Raw genomic sequence first — 18,009 nt, 5'->3', positions numbered from 1 at the left:
AATGTGCGGGGCATGCAGTCCATGGCGCGCAGACATAAGGTTCAGGCGTACCTCAAGCGTAGGGGGGTTCACATAGCGTTCCTGCAGGAGACGCACTTAAATAAGCAGGAAGGGGCGGCTCTACAAAGGCGCTGGAGGGGGCAGTTATTCTACACGACATTTTCAGCATTTGCGAGGGGGACATTGATTTGGATACGGGCGGGGGTCCCCTTCCAAGTCTCGAAGTCATCGATAGACCCAGAGGGCAGATATGTGGCGGTGGAAGGAAGGCTGAGAGGCAGGATGATATCGCTTTGCAATGTGTATGCTCCTAATGTAGACCTGCCCGCTTTCTTGTCTACCGTCTCGGGCAAATTGGCGGGTTACTTGGCGGGGCCGGTCCTCCTGGGGGGGGACTTCAACTCGGTTGAGGATGTGCTACTAGATAGGTCCCATCCCCCGCTACGCGCGTCCCCAGCACATAGGATCGCCAAGCGTAGATTAGAATGGCAGGAGAGCAGGGCCCTCACGGATGCATGGAGGGCGTTGCACCCCACCACTAGGGATTACTCCTTTCACTCACACCTGCATGATTTACATGTGAGGCTGGATGCGTTTCTTTGTTCGGAATGTGTGCTCCCTGCGGTGGGAGGGGCGGAATACTTGGCAAGGACGATATCGGACCACAACCCCTTGTTGATGTCTCTGGAATGGATGGTGACTGTTAACTGCGTGCCAACATGGCGCCTGCAACCTGACACCCTGGACGACTTGTTGTTCAGGGAGGCCCTGAGTGACCGTATCGAGAGGTATTTTGAGGAGAACAGTGGTTCGGCTTCCACGAGGGCGGTTGAATGGGATGCTTTCAAGGTGGTGGTGCGGGGACACTGTATTGGGCACACGGCAGGGGCACGGAGGACTTTGTTGGACGACTTAGATAAGGCTGAGACACGGCTGAGGGATCTTGAGAAGAGGCGCCCGAATCACCCAGAACTGCAGGAGGGGCTTAGCGGGGCGCGGGAGGGGCTGGCGGTAGAGCTAGAGCGGCTGCGTAGCTTCGACCACAAGGCATACGTGACGAGGGCGCATGCGGAAGGTGATAAGGCGGGGGCGATGTTGGCTTGGCTTGCTAACCCTATCCGGGGGGGAGGGCCGATCATGGGGATACAGGAACCAGGGGAGGAGCCTTGCCACACCCAACCCGGGATCCTGAACAAGTTCCGAGCTTATTATGAGGGGCTCTATCTGAGTGGTGATACGGGAGGGACGGAGGAGCTTGAGGAGTTCTTGGACGGGCTAGAGTTGCCGCAAGTGGAGGACTCGGAGGCAGAAGAGTTAGGGCGGCCAATCTCCCTCGGTGAAATAGGTTGCGCTGTGAAACAGATGGCTAGAAACAAGACCCCGGGCCTTGACGGTCTACCGATCGAATTTTATGGCAAATACCTAGAGCATCTTGCTCCTCGGCTGCGCGAGGTTTACAATGAGGCGCAGGAGAAGGGCCGACTCCCGGGCTCTATGTGCGAGGCCCTTATGATCCCACTCCTGAAGCCGGGCAGAGACGGTGCGGCGCTGTCCTCGTACCGTCCGTTATCTATGTTGACGACGGATTACAAAATCCTCAGTAAAATACTGGCCAACAGATTGCTGGTGCACATGACGAGCCTGGTTCATGGTGACCAGTGCGGTTTCATACCGACACGCAACACCACCCATAACATCCGCAGACTCACGAGACTGATGGGTGTGGACTGGCCAGACACCGTCTCCCCATTTGTCCTGTCCATCGACATTGAGAAGGCATTTGACAGCCTCGAATGGGGATACCTGTATGAGGTGATGCGCCGCTTCGGGTTGGGAGACGGATATATACAGTGGACCAAGGTCCTCTATACTGAGGCGGTGGCGAGGGTCCGGGTGGGTGCGCTGATCTCGAGACAATACCCGATCAGGCGTGGCACTAGACAGGGTTGTTCCCTGTCCCCGCTACTGTTTGCGTTAGCAATGGAACCCTTCGCTGCGGTAGCCAGACTGGGCCGCCACTACGCAGGTCTGCCTTTTAGGGGGAGGCCGCACCTCATCTCCCTTTACGCGGATGACTTGTTGATGTTTTTGGCCAATGCCGGCGCCGAACTTCAGGGGGCGCGGAGGCTACTGGAGCAGTTCGGTAGGTTATCGGGCCTGAGGGTCAACTGGCCTAAATCCTGTCTGTTTCCCCTGAGGCCGGGAGAGCCGTGCCCACTTACTGCTCAGGAACTCCGGTGGGAGCCGCGCTGCCTACATTATCTAGGGGTTTATGTTTACCACTCCCCGTCCGACCTGCTGGATGGCAACGTAACTCGCTGTATTAACGCCCTGCGTGGATCTATGGATTTCTGGGCGACTCTACCGCTCTCTCTGGCTGGTAGGATTTCCCTGCTTAAAATGATAGCCCTGCCCAGGCTTTTGTACTATTTTAGGACACTGCCGGTATGGATCCCGAGTTCGGTTTTCAAACGCCTGAGGTCACTGATTATAGCGTTCCTGTGGGGCACGGGTAGGAGACGCATAGCGCTCGACACGCTGCTACGCCCCAAAGATGAGGGAGGTATGGCAGTGCCGGACTTCGAAGGATATTACCTCGCTGCCCAGCTGCAGACTTTTACTCAGGAGGTAGCAAGAGTTTATAGAGGTCCCGAGGACGCGAGAGTCGAAGGCACCCCGCGACACGTTCTGGCTTATATCACGCTGCACCAGAAACTCCGAGTGGGAGACCTGACGGTCGAGGAGCAGACTTTCCGTCTATGTTGGGACCGGGCCCGTAAGCGGGCGGGTGTCCGCCTTATGTACGCCCCCGAAATTCCGTTGGGAATGGTCACAGCCCTCCCACATGGAGGTGACTGGTCACGCTTGCTCGGGTGGGAGGAGGCGGGAGTACACGTGCTGGGTGACCTCTACGAAGATGGGGTGTTGCTGCCGTTTCGGGACCTACAAGAGAGATTTGACCTACCGAGGGGTGACTATCTGCTGCACGCGGCAGTCACAGGCGCCATGCGAGCCCACTGGGGAGAAGGGCTGCAGGAACCAGGTACCTCAATGGCCTGCCAGTACGCCATGATGGCGGCGGGAACCTTTAAGGCCGTCACATGCCTGTACTCGCGGATACAGCGGGAGGCCTTGCAACCTCTGGCAGCCCTGAAGGCCAAGTGGGAGCTGGACCTCCAGGTGGAGATACCAGACACGACCTGGGGCCAACTACTGAGGAGGGCGCGGAAGAGCTCGAGGAATGCCAGGTTCCAATTAATCCACTTCTATGTTATCCACAGGGCATACCTTACGCCCGGAAAAATCCAACAGTACTTTGGGGCGACCGACGCTGCTTGCCCCAGGTGTAATACAGCGGGGGCGGATTTCTGTCATATGCTGTGGGATTGCCCCTCTTTAGGCGACTACTGGCAGGAAGTTGGACGGGCCCTTAACGGGGCGACGGACAGGGATATCCAATACACTAAGGCAGTTGGCATCCTTCACTGGTTCCCACACACACCTAGAAATACGATGTCAAGTAAATTTATAGATTTAGGGCTTATCCTGGCCAAGCGGGAGATCACACGAAATTGGAAGTCCAGAGTGGGGCCCACATATAAAAGATGGTATGGGGAGTGTCTGAGATGGGCCGCGTGTGATAGTACCCTACGATACCAGATGGCCTGGAGGTCGAATGATGAGAAAGCACTGGAAAGGGCGACTGCATGGGAGGTGATGGTGCAGGCGCTCAGGGATGTGGACGATGAGGGGCAGGAAGGCGAGAGCGAACTAGCTGGAGCAGACCCTAACATTATACAGGAGAACACACCTTAGCGACTGTTTGCTTCCTCCTGCAACACACCAGGCACTGATACAAGGTTACTCAAGCGCAGCGCGACCACGGGGGAGGGCGGGTAGGAAGCTGGTTTGGAGGGATGTTGGGGTACCGAAATTTGGGGAGGGGGAGGGGCGTAAATCACAAAAGCATTCCAGGGTTATGTGCACAATGAAGCGGTCAGACAATGTAAGACGTATGAGCTCAAGACGGAGATGAAGCTGCCCACGTCGCAAGCGGCGAGAGCTCCCCGGACGGAAAACGATTGTATTCAACTGAACTGGTCCTTGTCATAATCATTTTGCTGAATATCTTGTCTGTACTTTTATATTGGTGATGCAATAAAAATGATGTTAAAAAAAAAAAAATCATTATATCTACTCCTGTCAACAATACATTTAACTGTAGAAGGTTGCGGAAATGGTTTTTTCAAATTGGTTTTTAACACACTTTTGTAAAATGTCCTACTCTATTGCATATTCTGCATGTAACAAACTTTGCTCGACATTTCCCATTCCCAAAATGTGATTTTTAACCATATCTGAAACAAATATTATTTTGTAAAAAAAAATAATTCTGTCTCTCTCCAAATCCAGAATTTTGTTTCTCTCCTATGTTTGAGCTAGGCTTTTCTGTATTATTTTTGTATTTTTCCTTGTTATTCTTTACTTTAACTACAGACACAGGTTCACTACTTTCTCCATCGAGTTCCTTAGTGGAAATTTGTAACGTTTCAATACTCTTTGCAACTCTTATCGTTTCTTCAAGTGTGATATTGCCCATCAAAATAAGTTTTTGATTTATGGATTTATCAACACAGTGACAAATAAGTTGGTCACAAACCAATTGCTCTGCAAAATGTTCAAACTGGCACTCTGATACAAGTCTCCTTAAAGCTGTGCTGTAACTTTCCACATCCTCACCGGTATTTTGTACATGTAAAAAAAAATTATGGCAAAGAACAACAATACTTGGTTGAACATCAAACCTTGTTTGTAACCTTTTTACAGTGACTTGGTACTCATCTAAAACATCTTCACCAACAATAACAGGTGGAGGAAGATGTTTCAATATTTCCCTTCCTTCAAAACCTAATGAAGGAGTAATACATATTTTCTACGTTCTGCTCTAAATCTACTTGCCCTTATAGCCCCCTAGTAAGTTTCAAAACCATCGAACCACTGCTTCCATTTGATGGGTGGTTCCCCTGGTGTTTCCAAAAAAGGTGGCGGTGGTGCGACAGCTTGCATGGTAAACAATTAAAATGTAGAAAATAGCATTAGCAATTCTGTATAAACAAAATATAATATGAGCACAGTACCAAAATAGTGGAAATATAATCCCCAGAGCAAAATTGTTCAGGCTAGAAAAATATAAATGTTGTACACTTTTTTCTACATTAAATGTGGCTTACTAACCTTGAATATGAATGAAATAGCTTTAATCATTCCTCAAAACTATAACATTCAGGATACCTAAAGGAACAAACATGTATGAATGAATACATTTTTACATTTTAGAAATTCTTATACTAAATTGGCTTAATATGCATCTAACTAGTTTTTGAATAAGGGGGTCTGCGCTTAATGCAGTGCCCAAACTTTGTCTTGTTTTTTTTTGTTTAGATTCCAACGTATACTTTTAAAGTCACACAGTAATTAACCATCCACATGTACCATAATAATTTCCTTTTAAACTAAGCCAAACGTTGCTAAAACGTGGGAAATTCAGGCATTTAACGTCTCTTCCGAAGATAATATGCTCTGCGGCTTCCCGTAACTGAGCAACACACTCTTTGCTTGGATTCCCAACCACGCATTGAGGTACACATTGGTGAAACGCATACTTTTATGCGTTCCACATCTTCCTTCACTAATGTATTCCACATGTTTTACGCACTCACTAACGTGCATTCACAACGTCCAAATTGCGCATCCACATGCTTGTTGGTGGAACAAGCTTTCGTGCGTTACACGTCTCAACTTCCAACTCTCTGATGCGTTTCACCAACTCTTCGATGCGTTTCACAGATTCACGCAATCACTTTTCCTTGAATCTCATGATAAACTGACACACTGACCTTGAATTTTGCGCTCCGCTTCGCTCTGCTCACAGTTTCACCATAAATCACTGCCTTGTTTCATCTCACAATTGCCAACGCTTACTGCAAACTTCATCGTCTTGAGGCAATAGATAGCGTTTTGATTCGGGATTCAAGGATGGCTGCATGCACAACACGGGTTTGTAATGATGGCCCAGCGCTCATCTCGTCGCCATCCAAAGTGTAGTGAAGACACACAGGAAACCGGTAATTAGAAGTTTCTTTTATTGTGATACTGGACCATCAGAGCAGAGCGGAGCAGCGGCAGCAAAGTCGTCAAACAAGCAACTCCAACTGCCAGCCCTGGAACTCCATAGAAGAACCTTGACATAGTGGAGTTCCACACACACTTGTGGTTCTAAAAACAAGCATAGATTACTACACAATTATCCGAATGTTTCTCCTACATTATATAATATTGATGAAATCCAACTCCAAGAATACCAAGTTATCATAGTCAGTCTGATAAAAGTCGACCCTTATGAAAAGGCATGTTGATAACAACTTTTCATGTAAAAAAAAATAAAGGTTAAAATACTCACAGGTCTTGTACAAAATTCCAGATTCAGAGTACAACGTTTTTAAAAAAAAATTAAAAGAGGTAAATATTGTAATATATTCAGAAAAGGACGGCGTGAACTGATAAATACAGGTTAAATGTGGATGGTCCTTTCTTTTTCTAGATTAATTGACGTACAATAGAACAACAGATCACGCCATAAAACACTTGAACATATGAAAGAATGAGAAGGAAAACTAAAAAAAAAAGGGATTAGAGTGTAAAAAAGCAAGTTGTGCGGAATGTGAGAAGGGCGCACTGAGAGAAGGGGGCATGGAAAAACGGTGACATGCAACAAAAGGAAGGGGAAGGAGGTAAGTGAAGTAGCAACCGTGTTGAGAGGAAGCAGAAAGAAAAATAAAGTAGTCTTCAGGGAAGGAAACACCAGCATCATCAACATTTATGAAGTAGGGGGGATTTTGCAACTCTTTTCAAATGCAGGGTTGTAAGACACCAGCAAATCTTAATGCCAGTATTCACATTTCTTACTAGTGATAATTTTCTAAGCAACCCTATTATTTAAAGCTGTAGGGACTGCATTTAAAAAATGTTCACATGCAAATAATGTGTACATAGGATACATGGAGTGGTCCTCTGTCTAGTCCTTCCAAGGCCTCCTGACATATTTCACAAAGTACCCGTCCACCTGGCTGCCATCTAAAAAAGGGTGTTGGTAAACGTGGAATGGTGTCCAGCCATAAATGCACTGCAAACCATTGATGAATACCATTGTGGCTCACAAATGGGAGTTGAATACTATCTCTTTGCGAGGGCAAATGGATTGCAAAAGCCATTTTGAAATACTTTGATGGAACACAAAATGGCTTATTTACATTGCAACCAGAGATTCTGCAGTCACAAAGACTTGGGTTTAGCGAAAGTCCTAGACCATTAAAAAGTATTTAACATAATATAAAACTTGTAAAGATTGTTAGTAGACTGCAACTTTGGTACGTCTTCATTTTAGTATACACACAAATTCAAACATAAGCAGGAAATAAACATTTGAAATGTATGAGAGACCTGGCAAGGTTTCTCTTACACAAACACCATAGCACTTGAAATTTAAGCTGGAAAGGGCATATTTTGCTAAATGAACAAAGTAATCTTAAAAGAAAGCATGTTTAAGTGCGTACCTCTTAACCATGCTTTAGCAAAAATCATACCACTGTTGAAAATTCTTAAAAGCAATTATGCAAAATATAAACACTGTCTCATCTAGCTGGACCTTGGGAATGTAAATCAGGCTTTAAAGAAAAATAGATAGTAATGGGCTGCACGGTGACAGCTCACAAAAAATGTTTATAACAAACATAGGGAACATGGGGTATCAGGAAAACACATCAATTCATTTTCTCTAGCAGTGAATGTGAGACAAAGACCTATGCACTTCAAAGCCAGATAACTTTTAACATGTCTCAAGTATGTTTATGTAACAATGTACAGAGCAGTTACAGCCATAACTCTAAGCCATTCATCCTAGGAGGCACCAATTTGGTTGCAGCAAACCTACCCTTGAGTAATGCAGAGGGTAACATACTGTTTACTGCATTAGGAGGGGTTCGGAATGCCCACAACAAATCCTCCAGTTCTCTGTTCCAATCCAAACCATTTTCTAATGACAGCTGCATATTGTCCCTAATCAAAATGTCGCACCTCTCCACCAGACCATTACTCGTGGGATGGTACAGAGAAGTAGTCATATGCTTCACACCCCAATGGTTCATAGATTTGCTAAAAAAACCTCAGACATGAATTGAACACCATTGTCCATTACTAACTTCATTTGAGTCCCATCCCTCAGGAATAAGGTGTGCAAATATTTTATCACAAATTTCACCTTGGGCTATGAGAAAAGTAATCAATTAAACTGATCCTATATCTAGAGCTCTCCTTAGCATATTCATAGGCCAAATAATGTCCATGCCCAGTTTCATCCAAGGTTTCTCTGTCACTGGGACAGCCTCCACAGGACTTGGCACCATCACCTATGACTTGGCACTCAAGGCGCACGCTACACAATCTCCTACCCAATATTCCACCTTCTTATCCAATCCAGACCATCAAAAAGTGTCCCTAATCCTTCTTTTTATCGCTCTCATACCCACATGGCCCTCATGCGCCAATTTCAACACCATTGACCATGCTCCCTGAGGCACTACCAACAAATTTGCACGTCTCAAAATACAATCGGAAACTCTCCAAACATTTCTCTCAATGAGTCATTAGCACGTCATTTTGGCCGCTCTTCATTTAGAAACGCTATTAACTTTTGCAATACCAGATCCAATCTTACAGCTTCTTTCCACTCCTTCTCACCTATACAGCCCAACTCACCAGGTAATGTACAAGCCACAACACAAACTAATCGACCTTTTCTCTGTTCCTCTTCACTAACACCTACCTCCAACAGTAACCGTGATGGTGAGGAAATATAAAATTCTATGGTCAAGTTGTGTTCCCTAGCGCGTACCCCACCGACTCCATGTACCAGCTTAAAGTGCATGTAACTTCCCTCCTGTGCCAGCTATGAAGACGCAAATACATTTGCGTCCAACGTTAACTTGTCCTCTTTCAGACCCACCCTGAATAGGTTAAATAGTCCGTTCCTAAGTATGCTATGCCACCGTCTTTTTGTAGTGTACTTTACATGTTTTTCCTGCTCTGGCAAAGTAGGCCCTGAATTTCTGCCATCGAGCCTCTTTTTCTGGTTTCTGACTATGACAGCCTCAGCCCAGACTGCCTCTGTACCCGTGAACTCTGACTTACTTCCAGCGCGGCCCCTCGCGCTCAGCTCAGCCTGCTTTCTGCCAAAACTGACTATAACCTTCGAGTTATCTGTTCCGCTCCTCGAAATTGCATTCCTGCCTACCAGCTTCAGTAAACATCCTCCCCAGCTGCAGAGCCAAAGGGCCGACCCGTCTCAGTACAAGTAATTCATAGCTTCTGTTACCATGCTTCCATGGAAGGCCCGTGCCCCCTACGCTTCTCATGCAGACACTTAGGCGCTTATACACGCATCCACAGCTAGCATAGAATAGCTTCTGCCCTAGAGACCTTTCCGCCCAGATAATATGGTTCCTAAACATCAGATATCAGATATGATAGAAGTACAAGTTGATCTGACATGCCAGACTTCTGTCTCTTTCCGTCAGTGTAAAATGTCAAGTCCCCTGCACCCCTCCAATCACACGTCATGCAGCTGCGCGCGCATTCAAGCTTCCGATTTCTGCTGACATTGCAACTTTTCTGTTAACGCCACCCCTTGGTGCCACCCACTTGCGTCACCTATCAGTGACGTTTCTAGCACACACCTCCAGTTCACGCCTCTTGATTACGTACTAGTACCACGTGTATACTGTTATCTTATCTTCTCTCAACTGTTACGCCTCCTGCACTGTTGCTTATGATGTGAATTAAGTATATAAGCTATGTATTGTCAATAAAATGTAGCGCTCTATCCCTTCTGACACCCCTGTGGTGGTCAGAATCCGATATCCTGGTCATAACCATTCCTTTTTGAGGAATAAAACCCTTAGAAACTCTAACACCACGGACTCTGGTTTTTTCTTTCCGATCTGAGTTATTATTGATTAAGTACTTACCTGCATAGAAATTAAGAGAGTAAATTAATTATTTACGTCATTTTGGCGCCCGAATAGGGACCCCTCCCCCACCTCACGCGCCGGTTGGCGCATTGCAAGCTCTGTCCCCTGCCATCAGTTAGATGGAACCAACGCGTACCGGCAGGATTTCCTGCATCTCCCTCTGACCCACGGAGGTGACGAAGACTGCGATCAGTGCCCAGACGAGGCGGTGAGGAGTGCGGAGGATCCCGACCAGAGCCTAGCCGAAAGAAGCAAGGTCCGAGGTGTCAAGAGGCCCACCAGGTTTCCGAGGTTTTCCGAGGTTTTCCGAAGTTTTCCGAAGTATCGAGTCGAGTCCAGTCGAGTTTTCCGAGGCCTTCTGTTTCCGTGCTTCCCGGTGAGTACCATTGCTGGGACGTATCTAGACGGGTTTGGGTACACAAGTCCGGTCTGCACTGTTTTTAGGCAGTGTATCTGTACTGTTTAGCAGTATATCTAGTATTCTGAATTTCTGCACTGTTACACCAGTGTATCTGTACTGTTGAGCAGTACATCCAGTATAGGGGGTAGTCATCTATGTCTCAAATGTTTTCTTATGTGATTAATGTCGTGGTATGAATGTGACCGTTTAATGTGCATTATTGTGTTTCTCGTATAAACTAGCTGTAACCAGTATTAAGTAGTAAGGATTGAGTATTCAGTAACAAGTAAACAAAATGCCGTTTTTCAACTAGTTAAAGCAGATAGGAACTAGGAAAGGGATACTGGAGGAAGAAATTCCTATCCCCCCTAGGGACACTCCAGGTAACTTCATGTATCATAAACATGGCATAGATGCCATATTGTATCTAGACTTATGGGCCGATTATACCAAGCATCTAGACGAAAGACACAGATGGCCTGTTACCGGAACATGGGATGCCGAGTGCATCATGAAGATAGAAGAAGTATTATGGAAAAAGAAAGCTAGACAATCACAGAAAGACGCCATAGAATTTTGGCGTAAGGAATCACATAAGCGTGCTGAGAAAGCACTCCGTAGAGAGGACAGACTTAAAGAATCAGAAAAAGCCCAAGAAAACGAATTAGTTATTGAAGGGATCCGAGTAAAAACAGAACAAATAGACCGTGCTCGAAACAATCTCGTAAATGGTATGTATCTCGCGGCCGAGGGTACACCTGAGGCCCTATCAGAAATACCGAAAAACTTACCACCACCATTAGTTCCAACTAAAGTAATGCATAAGACTACTAAAGACATATTCCTAAATTCTTATCTAGAGGATGTAGCACCGGCTTACACCAATCTGCCTGTTCGTGCCTTACCTAATGATAGGGACGGGGGTGGCACCCCGCCCCCGGATCATGTCCCGCCAGTACCGCGACAGACCTCCCCCGCTCCGCCAGCTCCGCCACTTCCCATACCCAAAACTGACCTATCGAAACCACATCTACCTGATCCTACCAAACGACAAATTCAAGTTCAGATCCAGACTCCGCAGGGAGATAATGTCCAAGCGTCCGCCTCAGGAGGTGCGACCGCGGGTCTTCGGACCCCGCCATTAACACACAGATTCAATCTCAGGGATATGCAGAGTCCTCTCACGTTCAGGTCACCCCGCCTTGACGCATTAAAGGAAAACATTTCAGTTTGCAGATATGATCCAGTACCCGGAAAAAACGATCTAATGATATTGGCATCACTACGGTTAAGATCTGCTACTGATATCTTGCTATGTTATGTAGGGATGAAGGACCGTCTAGATAGAATATATGAGTTTGTTCAGACAGGGAAAGACCCTGACAGTATCAAGGATGCCATGGAGAAACAGAAAGTTGACATTCAAGCACAAATACTACGATTTCTCATAAATTGCCTAATAAGAGAACGAGACAGGCCTGGAACAGATCAAAGTGAACTAGATGCACTAAACAAGTGGGGTCAAAATATAGCAGATGGAAAACATGACAAGGGGACTTGCATAGCCAGTATGTATAAGAAAATTAGAAAAGCAGTGATAACGGTACACCAGAAAGGGAAAGACAAAGCTTCCTCCGAGGAGGAAGAAGAACTTGAAGAACGAGAACGAGCTACAGATACTATAGCGTATGTAGGTAAGGGAACTTACCTTAGGAAAGGCATCCGTCCAGAAAGCAAGAGAGTTTTTCTCTCTGCTTTAACAAATCCGAATTCTTCTGAACATCAGTTCCAGGAGACTGATAAAAGACTACGAGAAAGAATGGGGTACCATGTACTCAATTCGATGGATGAACAAGAACTAGCCCGGTCAGCCATCTTATGGGCCGAAAATCCGGACATATATAATGATGATACCTTAGCACAGACGTTTCTAAACCTTTCCCCAGATGAACAGAAATTAGCAGGTGTATACATGATTCAGCACCTCCTCACGAAATACAGAAACCAACATTCCGATCCAGGTCCCTTACACGAAACATTAGAAGCACTACTCATGGATAGATGGAGAGGTTTCAGTACTAAGTTAATACAAATAATTCTAGAACAGAGACATAAATATAACACCTTCATAAGCTCTGAATATGTTCCGGCCCCGCCTCCAGAAAGGAAAATGTACCACATGCAATGCGGGAGTGGCATTGAAAGCCAGAACCCCTTACGAGAAGTACACCCAGTTATGGGTGCGGATCATGCCCTGAAACGTGTATATGTGCACACGCCACTGACTAAGTTAGAACTGTTAGAAATGAAGAAACTAGTTCCGTGTCATGATAAAGACCCTGCAGGTTTTCACAGAGAGCTTAAAGACATGTTGTTAATGGGGGATTACACGTATGATGATATTATGAAAATGTTAAAGGTGCTGTTGCCCACGGGCATTTACGAGAAATTAAAGGAAAAAGAATGGGAGGTGGGGGACACAAAGATTGCATGGGCAGAAATAGAAGACGAAGAAAGCAAACGGGTCCCAGGGGTAGGCCTTGGGGACAAGACTAAAGCATTACCCGGTTTAATAGTACAGGTCCTGCCAAGATTATTGACAACTAGGAAGGAAGATTGGGACGCCATCTCATCCTGTAAACAGAAACATGATGAAGATACTAGTGACTTCTATTCAAGATTCGAGAAATGTTTCATTATAAATAGTGACCTACAACCGAGCAGCGAATCATATCCACACCTTTTTGTATCAAAACTAGTCGAGAACTCCTTACCATTAGTTAAAAATAGAGTGTACAAAGTTGAAAGTACTTGGCAGGCAAATACGCCATCCCAGATGTTACAAATGTTACAATATCATCAGAACAGAATTAGAGAAGAACAAGATCAGGAACAGAAACGTATGAAAGACACCAAGATGAAAATGTTAGTAGCTCAGACGGTCCCAGCCGACGGTCAGAGAAAAGGTGGGACCCAGACAAGTCACACTACAGCTTCCGTTAAAGGGACATGTAATTACTGTAAACAGCCAGGTCATTACGTACATGAATGCCCAGTCCTGAAACATAACATAGCAACAGGTAAAACTAAAGAAAGACCGCATCCGCCTAGACAAGACCAGCTTCAGGAACAGACCTCGCAGAATACACAGCCTACGCATGCTCCATCTCATACAGCACAGACAGTAACAGGACCACAGCCCATTGCCGCGACTCAGCAAGTTTCGCAACAGATGTACCAGTATGCCCAATCTGCATATCCAGATTACCCCCGATATACATGAAACAGCCTAGGGAGGGAAGGTGGTTTGCCTCTTATTGAGATTCCTGTAGATCAAGAAGGTCCTTATGTACACAGTCACGTATTGGGAAAAGACAGAAAGTTTTTAATTGACACAGGGGCAAGTCGCACTACAATCAGTCATAATGAAGTCCCAGGGGCACCCCTCTCAGGCTCACAGAATGTTTCCCTTGGATTTTCAGGTCAGCCTATTGTAAATGAAGTATCGGAACCAGTACCTTTGGCTGTGGGTCCATTATCACGAGTTACAGATTTGCTACTTACGAACTCATGCCCAGAAAATCTGTTAGGAATTAAAACTCTGAAGGCTCTAGGAGCTATAATATGCTGTTCCCCGGAGGGAGTTAGACTCTTTCTACGGGATTTCAAGGGTCATTATGTTTTACGAGAATTTGATGTCAGATTGAAAAATGTACCAGATCACCTATGGGCAAAAGGCCCAGCTGACGTAGGTTGTATGCATATCACTCCATACCGTGTTTCACTCAAGCCAGGAGTTGTTCTACCCAGAATCAGACAATACAAGTTACCACCCGATGCTGTAGTGGCTTTACTGAAAATCATTGAAGAGCTTATTGCCCAGGGAGTGGTCGTAGAGACCGACTCCAATATCTGTAATTCACCTATCATCCCAATTCTTAAACGTACTGACCCCAATGCACCGCCAGTATATCGGCTGGTGATTGATCTTCGAGAATTGAACAAATGCATTGTACCACAGTACCCTGTGGTCCCCGATATCTCTTCCCTATTGACTGCTATTGATTCAGAAGCAACGTTCTTTACTGTAATTGATCTCAAGAACACTTTCTTCAGTGTACCTATTGATCCGGAGAGCCAGTATCTCTTCGGATTCAGTTTAAATGGACGAAGTTTCAAATTTTCCAGCGCACCTCAAGGATTCACAGAAAGCCCCAGCATCTATAGTCAAGCACTGAAAAGACAACTAGATTGTATTCAAATGCCAGTTAACACCGCTTTACTGCAATACGTCGATGATCTACTGATCACCGCACGAAGTGAGCCCGAATGTGAACAAGCATCACTGACAGTTTTACATTTCCTGGCCGACAAGGGACACAAGGTGTCTCCTTCGAAGCTACAATTCTGTGTTCAGCAAGTTGTGTACTTGGGTCACTTGCTGTCCAAAGTGGGGAGACAGCTCACTCCCGATCACATTCAGTTAATTGTAAACATGCCACGACCCCAGACACAAAAGGAAGTGCGGGCCTTCATAGGCCTCACCTCGTACTGCAGACAATGGATTCCTCAATATGCATTTCTAGCTAAACCACTCATCCAGTTAACGACGCAGGAGGCAGCAACTTCGACTGCCCTCCCTTGGACTCAGGAACATACACAAGCCTTTGAGGAATTAAAGAAAGCATTATGCCAAGCACCAGTTTTAGCGACACCATGTTACAGCAAACCGTTTACACTTTTTGTTACAGAACGTGATGGTACAGCATTGTCTGTCCTCACTCAAGATCAAGCAGGTTCACATAAGCCTTGCGCTTATTTTTCAAGTACATTGGACTCAGTAGCCCAGGCACTCCCTGCGTGCTTGAAGTCAGTAGCAGCAACAGCATTAGCAATAAGACAGAGCGATTCAATTGTTTTAGGCCATCAGTTAACAGTACAAGTTCCACACTCTGTAGAGGTTCTTTTAAACAGAACCCAAACTCAGCACCTGACTATAGCACGACTGACAGGTTACGAATTGACACTATTCCAGCCACACATAGAAATCAGACGCTGCAGCATCCTGAACCCAGCAACACTGTTACCTACAATTATGACAGATCCAGCTCCGCATGATTGCATAGAGATCATTAATGCAGTAACAAAGCCCCAACGAGACTTAACAGATGTTCCATTGACAAATCCAGACCTGACACTTTATGTGGATGGTTCATGTATGAGAACAAGTACAGGAGAATTAGTGGCCGCGTATGCCGTGACCACTGAAACTGAAGTTAAAGAAACACATCGTATTGATACACTGTCTGCTCAAGCGGCAGAGCTCATCGCTCTGACCAGAGCCTGTATTCTAGCCAAGAACAGAAATGTCAACATATACACTGATTCCCGTTATGCGTTCGGAGTTGTACACGACTTCGGCATGCTATGGCAAGAACGAGGTTTTCCGACCTCTCACGGTACCAAGATCCAACATGGCCCCCTCATTCAAGCACTGTTAGAAGCAATACATCTGCCTTCAGGCATATCCGTCATGAAGTGTAAAGCACATACTAAAGTCACAGATTCTGTTTCCCAGGGTAACGACCTGGCAGACCAGACAGCAAAACGTACAGCATTGACTAACACTCAGACAATTGATACGACAAAGACTATAGGACCGACAAATTGTATGACAGTCAGGGATCCCGCACTAGATGTTATTGATATTCAGACACACGCTACCACAGAAGAAATAAAGAAATGGATTGAACTAGGAGGGATCCAGACAGATCAAGGTTGGATGACGAAGGGAAAATCTACATGGTTTCTCCCTGACTCTATGGTTCAAGTCATGATAAATACAGCACATAGCCCAGCACACCTAGGAGAGAAAGCGATGTTAGACAGTTTACAAAATCTTTGGAACAATAAACACTTACGAGCAGCAGCGAAACAGAAAGTGCGTACTTGCATGATCTGTTGTCAGTTCAATCCAGGTAAAAGCGTCCCTGTAGAGCAAGGTGGATTTTATCCTCCCGATCACCCTTTTGAAGTCCTCCAGATGGATTATATCCAGATGGACCGTTGTCGAGGATTTAAATATGTTCTCGTAGTTGTCTGTGCTCCGTCCCGCTGGACCGAAGCATACCCAGTCCCAGATTACACTGCTCCGACCACTGCCAAGCAGCTGGTTCGTGAATTCTTCCCACGATACGGCTTGCCTCGTGTCGTGTACTCAGATAACGGTCAGCCATTCTCATCTGCATTAATGAAAGAAGTTTCTTTATTATTGGGATACCAGTGGAAATTCCATTGTGTCCGACATCCCGAAGCCGCAGGCCTTGTAGAAAGACATAACCAGACACTAAAGATCCGCCTTGCCAAAATATGTCAGGAGAAAGGGGTCGACTGGATAGTCGCCCTGCCAGTGGCACTATTCTACATGAGAATGGTTGCCCATTCGAGATCAGGGCTATCCCCGTACGAGGTGGTCTTTGGCAGACCACCGAATATGTGGGGGACGCCCATTCCGAAAAAGATTACTGATGTTGATTGTAACATGTTGACAGATTACCTTGCCTCCTTGATGTCTGCACTCCAATCATGTCGTTCACAGGTTGCCGCAGCCTTCCCTGACAACACTGATGTAAAGCCGCATGACGTCCGTCCTGGGGACCTCGTCCTAGTGCGCAACTTTGATAGAAAGAGTCCGTTGGAGCCCCGCTGGAAATCACCGAAGACCGTCCTTCTCACCACGAGGACCGCCGTGAAGATCGAAGGGAGAAAGGGGTGGGTTCATACGAGTCATGTGAAAAAAATCTTTGGACTGAAACCTGATCGAGACTCGTCCACCCCCACCAAAGACTGTGTTGAGCCAAAAGACTTTACAGAATCTGAACGAGAAAAAAACTCCCCAAGAGGAGTATCGCATGAAACTCCGATCTAGCAAGTCAGACAGTTTAATTGTTTAAGTCCTCCCCTAGGTGAATCGGTTAAATAGTTTCTGACATGTATCCCCTAGATCGAGATAGAGAGAGAGAGAGGCGAATTAAGAAACATGTATACTGTAAATCACTCCGTAGTCACTGTATAGTGACACTATTAATCATGTTTATTCTGAGTATTTTAATTATTGTTGCTAGCATCCTTTTACCTATCTACTACCCTATTTTCAAGCGTGAACAATCTGCCTACAATGTATCTGCTGAACACACTTTTAGCAAGTTACCTCCACACGAACTCTCCTACAGACTTGCGCTGCGCAACAACACATTCATTAGTATGCTACATCATTCTCATCAAACTAATAATGCTACAGACTGCTGGATATGTGGCCGACTCCCTCCCTATCAGAATTACAAGGGAGCTCTGCCCCTCTTTCCGTACCCGTTCACTCACAATGGCTCCTGCGGTGCATGGTTTAAAATAATTAATTCCTTAGATCCTGATATTGCTGTTTTCGACGGGGGCTGGGTTTGGGGAAACCTGAACTTGGTCCTGCTCGACGTTTGTTACCCAGATAAGGAGGGACTCCCCACTAGA

This window comes from Lissotriton vulgaris, chromosome 6 (genome assembly GCF_964263255.1).
Source record: "Lissotriton vulgaris chromosome 6, aLisVul1.2, whole genome shotgun sequence".
In the NCBI taxonomy this organism is placed as follows: Eukaryota; Metazoa; Chordata; class Amphibia; order Caudata; family Salamandridae; genus Lissotriton; species Lissotriton vulgaris.
This window is presented reverse-complemented; position numbering follows the sequence as displayed.